The sequence below is a fragment of the Lepidochelys kempii genome, chromosome 5 (assembly GCF_965140265.1).
Source record: "Lepidochelys kempii isolate rLepKem1 chromosome 5, rLepKem1.hap2, whole genome shotgun sequence".
Classification (NCBI taxonomy): Eukaryota; Metazoa; Chordata; order Testudines; family Cheloniidae; genus Lepidochelys; species Lepidochelys kempii.
In genome coordinates, this window is record NC_133260.1 from 73071712 (window position 1) to 73087265 (window position 15554).

Genomic DNA, 15554 nt, shown 5'->3' on the forward strand with positions numbered 1-15554 from the left:
TACAAACTATTTTACCTTTTGTCCCTGGACTTTATTGCTGCCACCACCAAGCATCTAACAAGGAAAGAGCCCACCTGGAAACGTCTTTCCCCCCAAACCCTACACCCCTTTCCTGGGAAAGGCTTGATAAACATCCTCACCAATTTGCATAGGTGAACACAGACCCAAACCCTTGGATCTTAAGAACAATGAAAAAGCAATCAGGTTCTTAAAAGAAGAATTTTAATTAAAGAAAAAGTAAAAGAATCACCTCTGTAAAATCAGGATGGTAAATACCTTACAGGGTAACCAGATTCAAAACATAGAGAACCCCTCTAGGCTAAACCTTAAGTTACAAAAAGGCACAAAAACAGGAATATATATTCCATTCAGCACAACTTATTTTATCAGCTATTTAAACAGAACAGAATCTATCGCATATCTAACCAGATTGCTTACTAACTCTTTACAGGAGTTCTGACCTGCATTCATGCTCTAGTCCTGGCAAAAGCAACACACAGCCAGAGAGAACCCTTTGTCCCCCACCAGCTTTGAAAGCATCTTGTCTCCTCATTGGTCATTTTGGTCAGGTGCCAGAGAGGTTGTCTTAGCTTCTTAACCCTTTACAGGTGAAAGGGTTTTTTCTCTGGCCAGGAGGGATTTAAAGGTGTTTACCCTTCTCTTTATATTTATGACAACTTGTAAGAATGTGTTTAGTGTTTACACTCTATAAAATACTTGTAAGTGGCTACATGCATTAATCTTACTTGTAATGTCTGTATTCCATGCTATAAGGTAATATGAAAGTTTTGCTTTATAATTGTAAAAATGCCTGCTTTGAACTCAGACAGGAGGAGAGGTTCCCCTGGCCCATCAAGGAGGATTACCAAGACTAAGTGGGCCATTGTGAAGCATCACAATACACAGTCTTTACTAATTGCCCCTACACAAGCTACATGCAGAAGGGCACATCCCCTCAGTTTGAATTCTGGAAGAGGGAAATAAAGATAGCTGACATGACGATTTTTTTCATTTCTTTGCTGTTTGAACTCTCATGGGGCTGCACCTAGGAAACAAAAGTAGAGATCCCTATGGTCAACCTGGGTTAGCCCTGAAACATTCAGTGGATAGATTACTACATCTCTGTCACCTTTTGGAACCATAGACTAATTCATTTGTACACATATGTTGCCTGCTTTAATCTGTAAATAACCCCCTCTCATTTCTTTTGCCTAGTTAATAATCCTTAATTAGTTTACTATATGATTGGCTACAAGTGTTGTCTTTGGTGTGAGATCTGAGGTCCAAATTGAGATGGGGTAAGTTACTGGTCTTTTGGTACTGGAAGCAACCTGAATATTTTGTGATCTTTAGTGTAAGTGACTATTTATCACTAAGTCTAGCTTGCCTGGGTGGCAAGACAGACTGGAGAGCCCAAGGGAACTGTCTGTGACTCCATGGTAAGACGGTTACAGTGCTTCAGGAGTTCATATTTGTTACTGAGTTGATGAAATCTAATGATAGAACATACCACCAGTTTGGGGTGTCTACCCTGCTTCAAAAAACAGTCTGCCCTGAGGTTGGCACTCATAGTCATGAGCCACTCCAGACAGCGTGACCGTATCCTCCATCTCACCCCCTCTACTTCACCTAATCTATTTAGGATCTAATACTGCATGTGAATGGTTTATTAATTAATTTTACAACAAGGTGAGCTCTCTCTCCTTTTTAAGTGTTTTGGTGGAGTCACCCAATTCAGTATAAAAGGCCCAATTCTTTTAAGAAAGGGACTGTGAAGAGACATGCTCTCACTCAGGTATGATGGAGATTAACAAGCTCCTCTGGGCCTGTTCCTCACTAACGAGATACACCTCCAAGGTTTGTTTGGCCTGGAGGAGGAGGGGCTTAAAAGTGGGGAATTCCCCATGGGAAGGGGTGGTCAACAGGAAAAAGGCTGCCCCAACAGATGCTTCTGGTACAGAGGTAGATCAGCAGAGGAGGAGACACCACTCCCGAAGCTGTTCTGGCTGATAGCAAGTGCCCTAGGAAGAGGGGGAGAAGGTAAACTCTACAAAGAGGCAATAGACTATAGGAGACTAAGCCCTTAGAGCTGAACATCCAGGGGATACATGAGAAACTGGTCCTCTTTCCAGAGAGATCCTCCACTCCCGCAAGGGGAAGGGAAGTAGAGTAGCTAACCCCCTTCCCTTGACTGGTTGCCCTCAGAGAGCATCCCGAAGGGCTGCTAACTGGGGGAGAAGAGAAAGTAAACAATGGACAGGGGACCTGGGGGAGGAGTGTCCAGGGAGCCCCTCCCTGACAGGCAGCCAAAGATCCATATACAGGAACACCTCACTTAAAGTCATCCCAGTTAATGTTGTTACGTTGCTGATCAATTAGGGAATATGCTCATTTAAAGTTGTGCAATGCTCACTTCTAATGTCATTTGGCAGCCGCCTGCTTTGTCCACTGCTTGCAGGAAGAGCAGCCTGGTGGAGCTAGCTGGTGGGGGCTTGGAACTAGGGTGGGCCGGCAGCCCCCTGTCAGCTCTCTGCTCCCCTAAGTTCCCTGTGCAGCAACTGCCTAGCAGGCTACCGATTGCCTGCAGTTCAGCTGTCCCTCCCCCACTGCCATGTGCTGCTCCTGCCCTCTGCCTTGGAGCTGCTTCCTGAGTTTCCTGCTTGCTGTGTGTGGTGGTGGGGGGGGGGGTGGGCTAATGTCAGGGTGTCCCCCTGCACCCCGCTTACCCTATCTTCCATAGGGCAGGGGGGACACACAACAGGGCTCAGGATGGAGGGAGCTTCCTGGCAGCAGCTGCTGTCTCAGCTTGCTGATTAATTTAAAAAGGCAGTGTACTTAAAGGAGCAATACATCTCTCTCTCTCACACCAGGTGTGTGTCTCTGTCTGCCATGCTGTCTCCCATCCCTCCATTCGTGCTGCCTTGAAGAGTGTGAGGCTACATCTGGGGTGGGCAAACTGGCCCATGGGCCACATCCGGCCCGCAGGACCCTCTTGCCCAGCCCCTGAGGTCCTGGCCGGGGAGGACAGTCCCAGTCCCCTCCCCCGCTGTTCCCCTTCCCCCGCAGCGTCAGCACACCGTGCAGCCGACACAACGCTCTGGGCGGTTGGGCAGCGCAGTTGCAGAGCCGCAGCCTGACCCTGTGCTCTGGGTGGCACAACTGTAGCGCCGCCAGCCACCGGTGCTCCAGACAGTGCGGTAAGGGGCTGGGGGGGGGGTTGGATGGAGGGCAGGGGAGTTCGGGGGGTGGTGGTTGGAGTTGGGGTGTGGATAGGGGTAGGGGCGGTCAGAGGACGGGGAACAGAGGGGTTGGATGGGCCAGGGGTCCCGGAGGGCAGTCAGGAAGTGGATGGGGCAGCAGGGGGCAATCGGGGTGAAAGGTCCAGGGGTCGTCAGGGGACAGGGAGCAGGGGTGGTGGATGGGTCAGGAGTCCTGGGGGGGCATCAGGGAATGGGGGGGTTGGATGGGGCAGGAGTCCCAGGGGAGCTGTCGGGGGTGAGAAGCTGGGGGGGGGGTTAGGTAGGAGGTGGGGGCTGCGCCATGCCTGGCTATTTGGGGAGACACAGCCTCCCCTAACTGGCTCTCCATACAATTTTGGAAACTTGATGTGGCCCTCAGGCCAAAAAGTTTGCTAGCCCCTGGGTTACATTAACAACAATGAGTTAACTCTTGAGGGCTCAGCTAGGGTGACCAGATGTCCCAATTTTATAGTGACAGTCCCAATTTGGGGGTCTTTTTCTTATATAGACTCCTATTACCACCACCCCCCAGTCCCGATTTTTCACATTTTGCTGTTGTAGGCTCAGCCAATTGCTAGTTCATCATTTAGCGGTAAGGCATCCCCGGGGAAATATCCCACCCTCTGACTTCACCACCTCAACCAAGCTTCACAATCATCATTGCTGTGTACCAGTATTAAATTTTTTGTTTAAAACTTGTACTCTCTGTGTGTGTGTGTATATATATATGTGTGTGTGTGTGTGTGTGTATGTATGTATATATATATATATAATGTAAGCAGAGTCAGGATGAGCTCTACCCTGACATCTGGTGGCGAGTCGTGGTGGGTTACGGAAAACAACTTCAAGGGCTGATCTCATTTGCATAGGCACACCCACCCCGCCTAGTTGGTCACTTTGGCTGCTATAGGAGCCCCAGTTTCTCTGTTGTTGGGGCAAGAAGAATAAACTGTTATCCTGATTATGTGAATCAAGGACAGTAGAACTGTCCTTGGCCTTTTGTTATGATGGAGGGACTCACCATCAACTAAGCAGCACTCGCTAGGCAAGGGTCATGGGTTCCAAAACCCAGTGAATTGAGAGAGGCTGGGGATAGGTATTAATACCTGGTGCTATGGGCCTCCTGGTGAGGGTCCTACATGCTAATTGTACCCTCTCCCCCCCCCCCCCGTGGAATATCCGAGCTAGTTTTGATTCCACTAGGAGTCTAGTTACAGGCTGCTGAGCTGAGTTCACTTTGGGCCAATGGTGTACCAGCACTAAGGCTCCCCTAGTACAAGCAGAAATTACTAACAGCTGAAATCACTGAGCGTTGTGTTTAGTGGTGGGGCCTGAAGAGAGATTGTGGAGCAGTTTGCGGGACGGCAGGAATGGCTCACGAGATGGCTGGTGGAGCAGAGCCCTACGAAGAGGTTGGGCAGTCAGCTTTGGACCACATAAGGTGCCCCTTAAACCCCCCCCCCGCCCCATTTCCACCCAGGTTGGGAGGTAAAATTCTACAGATAAACTTTTGAACTCTGGGGCTGCCCTGACCAGGGACAGAGACTTTTGGGTTGTTGGCTGCTGGACTCAAGAACCAAAGGGAAATGACATGGCCCAGTTTGCTTGGGATGGGTTTTGGCTTATGGGTTGTGTTATGAATTCTGTTGGTGGTGTTTCCCTAACACAATGCCACATTGTTTCTCTCTGTTATTAAAAGGCTTTTGCTACACCCAGACTCTGTGCTTCTGAGAGGGGAAGTATTGCCTCTTAGAGGCACGTAGCAGGGGTGGTATATATTTGTCCCAGGTCACTGGGTGGGGGCTCGAGTCAGTTTTGCATTGTGTTATTGGAATGAAACCCCTAGATACTGAACCCGGCCCTTGTTGCTGCCAACTCTGATGGGCAGAAGGGTTACATATCTATAGTGGAAAATTACCGGTACAATTATGATGGGTCCCGCGCTTCCTCTTCTTGGGGGTGGGGGATAGGGTGGTTCAGGGCACAGTTCCCTGCTCCTGAACTAGGGTATCTACTGTCCCACCACTAACCCAGAGAAGGGTAGTGGAGAGGGAGGGACCCGGGCCCCCCCTTTTACTCCGGGTCCTAGGGATAGTGGTAAACCACTTGAACTAGTGCTTCCTTCCCCTGCTACTTCCCTCTCCTGCTTTTCAGCTTGTGGGGCTTCCTGCCTTTTCTCTCTCTCTCTTCACAAGCTGGGTGTCTCTTTACCTAGGGTCTTGATCTTCTAGCCAGCCATGGCACTGCTCCAACTCCTTTTCCTGGCTGATTGAAGCAGGAGGATTTTATCAGGTGACTAGCTTCAGGTGCTCTAAGTGGCTTCAGGTGCTTTTAATTAATCTATAGAAACCTTTCTTCCCTCTACAGGGAATAAGTTTTCTCCTCATCTTGGGACTTGCATATCTCTCCTATATCACTCTCCTGCTGCCTTCTGGCCATGCTGTATCACAATATATAATATAGTCTTTTGTCTGGTGAAAAAAATGTCCCTGGAACCTAACTCCCCCACCCCCATTTACCTTAATTCTTATGGGGAAATTGGATTTGCTTAACATTGTTTCTCTTCAAGGCGCATTTTTCAGGAACGTAACTACAACGTTAAGGAAGGAGTTACTGTACAAGTATGCATAATGTGTGCTACATTTTCATGCATAATTCCTTAGAGGTTGTAATATGTATTCTTCCCTAATTTTTCTAAAATATGCTGCTGTTACAGAATGGCTAATGTGTTCCAACTCAGAGGTGTTACAACCCAGATGGAGTTGTATTTCAGTAGTATGATTCTATGTATATACAATTTACGAAGTTCTTTTGACTCCTTAAGGGTGATAAGGACTAAAACTGTACATAATATTTTATTGTGAAAATGTAACTTGATAACTAACCTGCAATTTGCCAAGTTCCAGAGGGAAACTAAACAAAGCTGAGAACAAAATGTTTGGAAGTGACACAGCAAATTAACGTACCCTCTGATATGCAACATCTACAGCCTTTGCTGTTTTCTTTTATGCAGGGCAGAATTCAAAGGCTCTCCATGAGGTAAGAGAAGAGAGAGAGTGTGTTTTTGTAGATTGAGACAAGACCAATGAAAGCAGAAAGTACAAACAGCCCCTTTTAAAGAATTGTTTGATGTCCCCTAATTATAAATCAGGGTTTTCTGATTCTAATTCTGTGCTATCCATTGAATACATTATATCTCCCATTTGAACAGCATGGGATAAATCCTGAGGTCCTGATTTGGTGTTCACTCTGCCCTTACTCAGGCAAAATCCCATGGATGTTAAGATTTGGCCCATTTTTTTTATATTCTGTGTTAGGTGCACATTTATTTCAGTGTTTGGAGTAGTAGTACAAATCTGGACTCTGAAGAATGTGCACAGAATGGCATGCTGCAGAGTTTTGTTTTGTTTTTATTATTAAAAGGTCAGTACATTCCTATTTTTTTTCCTGTTTTTATATTTCTCTAATTTGAATACCTTTTTTGGAGAATGAGCCACTTAGCTGTCTTGCTGGTGAAGCAGAAATGGAAAACTGCACCTACTTTTGGGATCTGATTTGGCTCTTAGTTCTTGCTTTGCTATAATAGACATGCATCAGCTATGCAGTAACTCTATCACAAAACAGATATGCTGTATCTGCAAAATTCTTCTATCTAGATGTTCAGACCTAGAGCTGTATTGTTTAGCATTAGGGAAAGAGAAGCAAAACAAAGGGGAGAGAGGTGGGAACTGGATATCTGCTAATGTGAAACCATAGGTTAAAACAGATTTCCTTGTTGGGGTTAGATACAGTTTGTAAATTCCTATGTTTGAGCAATAATATGGTATGAAATAGTAGAAGAGAAATTAATCATTAATAAAAATATATAGAGAGATGAAGACTGACACCTCTGTTTTAGGGTCCAAACCTGAATACCTTACAAAGGGCTAGATTGTGTCTTTTTAAACACAACCCTGAGACACCCCACTGAGGTGCCATTGCTGTAGTGCATCCCTCTTGTGTTCGGGGTAGAAATAACCCACTACTGACCTTTAACAGGACACAGCATCCAACTAGCTCCACTGACCGGGTGTGTAGGAGCCAAGGATCCACTCCCCTCCTGCCCACGGGCTGGTGATAGGAGCTGTAGGAGGGAAGGGAGCTCTTCTCTTCCATACTCAGCCAGGAGCCATGATATGGACAGGTCTATCTTGGCCACATGCAGAGGTCTGAGTGGAGGCTTAAGCCCTTTTCTACACATCCACCTGGCGCATAAGGTGAAAGCACAATCTAGCTTTGATTCCTTACTCAGGCAAAAGATCCATTGGCTTCAGTGGGCATCTTGCTTCATGATTAGACCTTTAGGGACCAATCCTCCAAACATACATGGATGTTTGTACCTTTTGTGAGTAGTGCCACTAATGTGAAATGTCCCATAATAGAACTATTCTTATGAATAAAGTTACACATGTGCTTAAGATGTTTTCAAGACTGGGGACTTGAACATGCCAGGCGATGGATAGATATGTACAGGACACTGTACAGTCTAATGCATCCTTTGATAAAATATCAAAATGTAATGGCCTTTATTCAAGTCCTTGGGACTCATCTTTAAAGGTGCCAAGGGATTTATTGTGATTTAACCAAGTTCTGCTCTACTGGAGTTCTTTTATTGCTTCTAAAAATAGGTATTCTGAGGAAGTTCAATCACTTAATAAAAAGCAGAAACTATTAAAATGATCCAAACTGAGAAAGGTAACACCGAGAATAGAAAATAAATAAAAAGACGTGAAATACTATTTCAAATTGATTTCATTTAAATCTAAAGTGGGGACGGAAAGCCTCACAACAAAACTTGGATAGTGAAATGAGGCCAGTTTCTCATTACCAAAGTTCTTGAAGTGTTCCAGGCAAGTCGCTTTAGCAAAATTATATTTGGACATGAATGAGGCCATTTCATAGAATCATAGTATATCAGGGTTGGAAGGGACCCCAGAAGGTCATCTAGTCCAACCCCCTGCTCAAAGCAGGACCAATTCCCAGTTAAATCATCCCAGCCAGGGCTTTGTCAAGCCTGACCTTAAAAACCTCTAAGGAAGGAGATTCTACCACCTCCCTAGGTAACGCATTCCAGTGTTTCACCACCCTCTTAGTGAAAAAGTTTTTCCTAATATAAAGTTTTTCACATAAACCTTAGGGTCTTAGGTAGGACCTATGAAATATCTGAAAGCTCTTTACTAGGATAAGTACAATAAAAATTTTAGAGGCTTTCTGAATAATCTTACAGAATTGCTATGATTCTCTATTGAATTCTGTAGCACTTAAAAAAAAATTAAATTATTAGATTCTATAGGACTTCTCCATGAGGGTGTTAGACAAATAAGTAGGATGCCTGTTCTAGTTTTAACAACCAAAATGAGGCATATGGTGAATACACAGCAGGCCAAAACTTGGGTGTCTTAAACTTAGCTTCCTAAATCCATTATAGGTAACAAGTGGCTTCACTTTTCAGTGGTACTGAGCACCCACGACTACCAATGAGAACTATGGATTCTCAACACCTCAACAAATAAGGCCACTTTGTAAGTTATCCAACCAACCTCTCAGACGTTAGCTATAAACACTAAACCAGGGATTAATATTGTGGTTTACAATATTTTTGACCAAAAATACTGGCCAGTCTTAAAGTCAATTCAGAGGTGAAGTATAACTTATGCTCAGTTAAACTCTCTTAGGGCTTTTCAACATGTGAAACAATTATAACCATAATTATTCCACTATAGCTACTCTGGTCAATTTCCCTGTGAAGACAAGCCGCCCAGTGTGCTACTTATACCTAAGCTAGCGTCTTCTGGCTCACTGAGGTATATGTTGCTCCAATTCACACTCCCGAGGACACTGAAAGAAAAAGTGTGTGTTTTACTGTTAGTTTCTCCTCTCCAGCCAACCCTGTTTGTCTGTTCTGCACCCATTGCATGTCTTTTCATAAACCCAACATTTTAACTCTCTGGGGCAGCAAGTCTTTTTGCTACATGTACTAGGCACTGCACAAACAATGGGGCCGATAGATGCTACTACAATTAAAATTATTTGTAAGAAGCTCCAAGAGGTAAATGGGAAGAGAGGGTCTAAGTTATTGTAGATCAGAATTATCCACCACCTTTGAATTTTATCCTGTGAATTAGAGGGAATGTGGAGGGAACCTAAGTTGGCATAACTTGCCTACTGAGGGGACTGGAAGAAAGAGTACAGTATATTATGATTTCCTCTAGACTTTCTTAGCCAAGCTTAGACAGATTGCTGAATAGGGCCCATGAAAAGCACAAGTGCTTATCTGTATTCTGTCTGCACACCCACAAACAGAAAAACCAGAGAGCAAAATACGGTATAAATCCTGTAGGGGCAAAGGGTGTGTGTGTGTGTGTGTGTTTGTTTCTGATTAAGTGCAGTCACCTGTCAGTATTTTGTAAGTGATGCTTGTAGATCTTTGAAAGAGTTGAATTTGTTTCCAAGTTTTGTTTTCAAGAGTGTTTTGCCTCTGGAAAGGAGATTTGGGGGTCTAGATAGCTTATATAAAAAGATTATAAACATACCTTTGCGATTTTTCTTTTAATATAGTATTTTTTTACCGTTAAAGTTTCCAGAAAGTAGAGAAGAGCAATTATTCATGGAATACACAGACTCTGAAATATCATCCTTCATTTGAATTTAATCTTTGACATTTCCCTTTTGAAACAGACTGCAGCTGGATATTAACAACATGTGTTGGCAGAGGTCTGCAATAATTAATATGTAGCAGAGAAAATGCTAACAAAACAAAAAAGGAACAGATTGCAAATATAAAATCTGAAAGTGTCTTTGATATGACTCTTGATGACTTCACCTGCTTATAGGCAGAAGTGGATCCACATTAACCCTGGTAGGGGAAAGAATTGTCACTTGATTTGTCTTAACGTGTTACTTCACGTACTGTTGCAAAACCTTTGTGAAGTGCTTTGAGATCTACAAAGGCTAAATGTTATCTTTATTACCCCAACATTGATGCATATTAAACCAATGGATAAATAAAACTTGTACTTGATTAAGGACCTAATAGTTCTCTATGCCACATGATTACATTTGCAGGGTGGAGGAAGATGGTATAGAGCTTATTCCCTGTTTCCTTCCTAACATACCCATGTAGTAGTAGGGCTCTTGAACAGAAGGATGACAGGAGAGGGGCGATTTAGCATACTCATTGATAGTTCATGGCTTCAAGGGTCTATGGCCTGTCAGTTTGGCTGTATGGTTACACCTTTGGTCTACCTATACGTATGGTGGCTACACTGACTAGAAGGGGGTGCACATTGTTCCCCTTCTAAGCAGCAGTACGATGCATACCAGAGAGTATTCTCCTAGGCTGCCCTGCACTTGCAGGAAGGCTACTGGATTCTTCATTAAGTCACCAGCCTTCACTTGCTCACCCCCATTTTTGTACCTCATGTAAGTAAGGGCAGTGGTTTGCTTTGAGACTGTAATAGAAAAAAGAAGTTTCTAAATTTGAGGTTGTCAACTATGTAGCTGTTCAGACAGATAACACAAACTTCAGCAGAATGCAACCTGTCTGGTTTCATGTGTCCTGCTAAAGTGTGGACAGCGGATCTCACAATTCACAGGAACAAAATGCTGTTTCATTAGATTATTAGGGCACAGTCCAAAGTCTAGTGGAGTCTTTCTACTGACTTCAATGGGATTTGGATCAGGCTCAAAATTTGTATCATTTTATATATGACTCCTAACAGGCAAATCCAAGGACCTAGCCAAATACTGAATTGGGCATTTGAGTATCTTGCTGGGTACGAATTCTCTCTTCTAGGGCATGGATCAGCTCTACATGTTCTCAGCTGGGTCTACATTAGCTTAATGGCTGAATTAGCCTCTGTAGTCCAAGCATGCTTCTAATATGGCAGGGGAGGGGTAAAACCTGTGCAGCAGCTTCTTCCCTGAGCCCACCCTCGGCTCCTTCCCTTTCATACTGCTAGGTAGGGGCTGCCATGGAGCTGTGTTTTGCTTAACATAAGGCTTTGTAGCCCCTGCACAGCCTCCAAATCCAGCTCCAATAGAACCATACCAGAGGCATCTCTGCTAGCCTCAGAGAGGGGGAAAGATTTGCCCTTAAATACAAGTGATTCCCAGTTACAAATATCTACCTACAACAGCTTGACTTCTATTGATGTGCTTGAGAAACAAATAATGGACATGACTTGTTTCATGCTAATGGGAGAATTTGGGTCATTCCAGATGAAATCTCTTCCAGACCTACAATCTACGATTCTAAGAGGTCATAAAGTCCAGCCCCCTTCACTGAGTCAGAACCAAGTCAATTTAAACTATCCCTGACCGTCTAAGTCTACTCAGACTACCCCTGACAGGTTGTCTGCCTGTTGTTAAAAACCTCCAATGATGAGGATTCCATAGCCACCCTTTGAAGCTTATTCCGGAATTTAACTAACCTTATTAGTTACAAAGCTTTTCCTAATATCTAATCTAAAACTCCCTTGCTACAGATTAAGCCGATTACTTCTTGTTCTACCTTCAGTAGATATGGAGAACAATTGATCACCATCCTCTTTATAACAGCCCATAACCAGCGATGAGCTGCCAAAATCTTAACCGGTTCCCTCCTCACCCCACGAGGGGGTCATGGCCCGTGCCCACCCTGCAGGACCCCCCTCCCCTGTCCCCCGACTGCCCCCAGAACCGGGCAGGAGGGTCTCGTGGGCCACTGTAATGGGTGCTCGCCCCACCCCTAAGAGCCAGAGGGACCTGCCGGGGGGCAAGGTGAGGAGTCCTGGCAGTGCTTACCTGGGGTGGCTCCTGGAAAGCTTTCAGCAGGTCCCTCTGGCTCCTAGGGGTGGGGTAGCATAGCTAGGAGGGGAGCAGGGGGAGCGGCCGAATCAGCTGTTCACGTGGGAACTCTGGTCGGGAGGAGGCTGAGAAGCAGGCAGCAGCTTTGCGCTCAGGCCCAGGGAGGCAGAGGTGAGCTGGGGTGGGGAGCGGTTCCCCTGCGCCCCCCCCCCGGGTTACCTGCTGCGGCACGGACGGCTCTTCTCGTGCTCCCCCCCAGCTCTAGCTCACCTCCGCTCCCACATCCTTATTCTTGAGCCTGAGCGCGAAGCTGCCGCTTGCTTCTCAGCCCCCCCAGGCTTCCTGCGCAAACAGCTGATTTGCAGGAAGTGGGGAGGGAGCGGAGGTGAGGTGAGTTGGGCCGGGCGTGGGGTGGGGCAGGGAGCTGCCGGTGGATGCTCTGCACCCACCATATTTTCCCTGTGGGTGCTTCAGCCCTGGAGCACCCACGGAGTCGGCGCCTAAGGCGCCACTTTTGGCCGGTTGTTAAATTTAGAAGCCCTTTTAGAACCGGTTGTCCCTCGCGACAACCGGTTCTAAAAGGGCTTCTAAATTTAACAACCGGCCAAAAGTGCCCATCACTGCCCATAACATATCTGAAGACTATTATTGGGTCCCCCTTCAGTCATCTTTTCTCAAGACTGAATATGCCCCTATTTTTTTAACCTATCCTCATAGGTCAGGTTTTCTAAATCTTTTATCTTGTTCTTGTTTTTTGTTGTTCCTCTCTTCCAGATTCTCAGCAATTTATTCACATCTATCCTTAAGTGTGGTACACAGAACTTCAGCCAGGGCCTCACTAGAACCCTGTAGAGGTGAACAATTGCCTCCTGTTACATGCAACATTCCTGTTAATACACCTCAGAATTATATTAGCCTTTTTTGCACCTGCATCCCATTGTGAACTCTCATTCAATTTGTGATCTACTATAACCTACAGATCCTCTTCAGCAGTACTACCACAAGTTCTACCTTGTTGTTCCCCATTTTGTAGCTGAGCTTTTCATTTTTCCTTCCTAGGTGCAGTACTTTTCACGTGTCTTCATTCAATTTCATCTTGTTGATTTCAAACCAAATCTCTAATTTATCAAGGTCATTTTTCATTCTAATCTTGTCCTCCAAACTGCTTGAACCCCTCCTCCACAAATTTTACAAGCATACTCTCCACTCCGTTGTCCAAGTCATTAATGAAAACATTGACTAGTACTGGACACAGGACTAACCCCTGCAGGACCCCACTAGACATGTCCTCCCAGTCTGACAGCAAACAGCTGAGAACTAGTCTTTCTGACTCTATAAATGTCCTCTCTGGAATCTGAAGGTAGGGCAGGGATGTTAGGTGAGTACCTGAAGATTAAATAAAAGGATAGCAAAAAAAGAAGGAACAATGAAAAGAGGGGAGGGGAGAAGTGGTGTAGCTATCCCTTGGTAATGAGAGGATTAAGATGGATACCCTGTAAAACCTCCCAGGAAAAAATGAATTGCTCCACTGTTTCTTGTGAGGTGCTAAGTGTTGAGGAGCTCTCTGCTTCCATTCCCAAAAAGAGGCAGGATATCCGTCTACCCAGTGGTATGGGCGAGCTTTTAAAGACGCTGTTGCTGCTGAGACTTCATTTTTGAGATAATGGGAATAAGTCTTCACATAAGCCTACCAGATAGGTTGGCTGACAGGGTAAGGGAGAAGTTTAGAGCTTGAGCTGCTGTGCCCAAGAAAAGGTGAGGGAATGGGGGGAGGTAGCTTTGTATGTGTATTTGAGATACCAGAGAAATCTTACCTTGCGCTGTTCTGTTTGTTCAGAACGACAGTATGAACCAGGAAAGTATTTTAATCTTTGAACACTTAACTGGGTTGGGCCATATGTTTTTATGTGGCTGGCCTAAAAAAGTCCCTCTATTGAAGCACCCTCATCCGGACCCATCAAATTTGGACTAAAACTCCCATACTAAAAGGAGTACCAACTCCTCCCCCCACAAGAGAGAAATTAATAACTTATTGTAACTACAACCAGTATGTGGGGCGGATACCTGTCCACTAGCAAACTGAACTGAGATCACCAACTCACTTCACATACTGCAGGTCAATGTCAGTAACTAACAACTTTCTATCACACTTGTCCTGGGCTGGATTTGAACAAATGACTTGGACACACAAAGTTCAAGAGATCCCCTTTACCAAATGTCTAAGACAGTGTTTCTCAACTGGAAGAACCAGGGAATTGTAAGGGGTTAAATTTTATTGCAATATAAAGCAAAGAAAATATCATTTAGCCCACACACCCCATTACCTTTCAAGATCACAGCTGTGTATGAAAAAACTAAGGCCTGATATCTGAACGGACCTATAAAATGTCATGAATTAATGTTGAATTAATGCTGATGTTAGTTTTGAGACTAAATAAGGTAACTTTGTTTGCAGTGCTTATAGCCGCAAAGTGATCTGAAAAGCAGATTTTTCTGACCTTCAAATGAATAATACAATGCTAATAAAACTATAATCCTTAATAAATAAATGGCCTTATTATCCACAGTAATTAAGAATTCATCTCTAAGCTCTTAACTTTATCCATTTTGCCTTTGTAATTATTCTGTGTGCTTTGAGTTGGTAAGATTTCTATGCTTCTCATTTTTGGAAGAGTTTTGGAGTTAGGGAATTACTCTAATACAAACACATTTCCCTGTGGAGATACAAATATAACAAGCATTTTTTTTCATGTCGGAAGTACTTCTCAGCTTTCCCAGTGCAGTGAGAGCAAAGAAACGGAGTGTGAATGCTGAGTGACACAAACTGGATGATGAGTGCTGACCTTTTCTGCAATGACTTATGCCATATTGATGGGGCCATTGAAGTGTTTGGAGCATTTGTAAATCATCACTAGGTTTGGCTCCAAGAAGGAGCACATGTACTGTTGAACTGCTGTAACAGGAAACTGGATAGTAATTGATAAAACTAATGGCAGCCCAAGGTAAAATAAGCATCTATTCAGTCAGCACTCAAGCACATGCTTAGCTTTAAGCATGCTTTGCTGAAACAGGGCTAGAACTGTTTGATTTAAAGCTTAATATCATTGGCTGCAATATATACTCATATTACCCTGCACCATGACCCACAGAAATGTTAAGTGACTGCAGAATATACCTGTTGTTTCACTGGAATATCAAATGAGCTCACAATATTGAAAAACCTTGGTTTTATTATGACTCAGATCTATAGAACTCATATATTGCTGCAGTTTCTTTTCTAAGGGGATGACATCCTTTTGGCCTCTCTGTGACTGCAGAAAGGCCAGAATGCAGCAGATTGCAATGGTTCCACTAACATAGGGGAGATGGACACTGAAAATGCTGCATAAAGTGATGTAGAATCTACCTGTGTGCTGCCAAGCTCTGCACTGGCATTGCACACAGGAGAGGGGTGTGTGTGTGGTGTCATGTGAGTAGGTCAGGGAAGTG

General features: G+C 44.5%; 1 long non-coding RNA gene across 1 annotated transcript in view; it reads right to left on the reverse strand.

The window, feature by feature from the left end:
• Window positions 1-372: 372 nt before the first annotated feature.
• Window positions 373-15554, reverse strand: part of LOC140911512 (uncharacterized) — a 101724-nt gene continuing 86542 nt past the window's right edge. The window contains exon 3 of the long non-coding RNA XR_012159003.1: window positions 373-1045. This is a non-coding gene — a long non-coding RNA (uncharacterized lncRNA). The remainder of the gene's footprint in view (window positions 1046-15554) is intronic.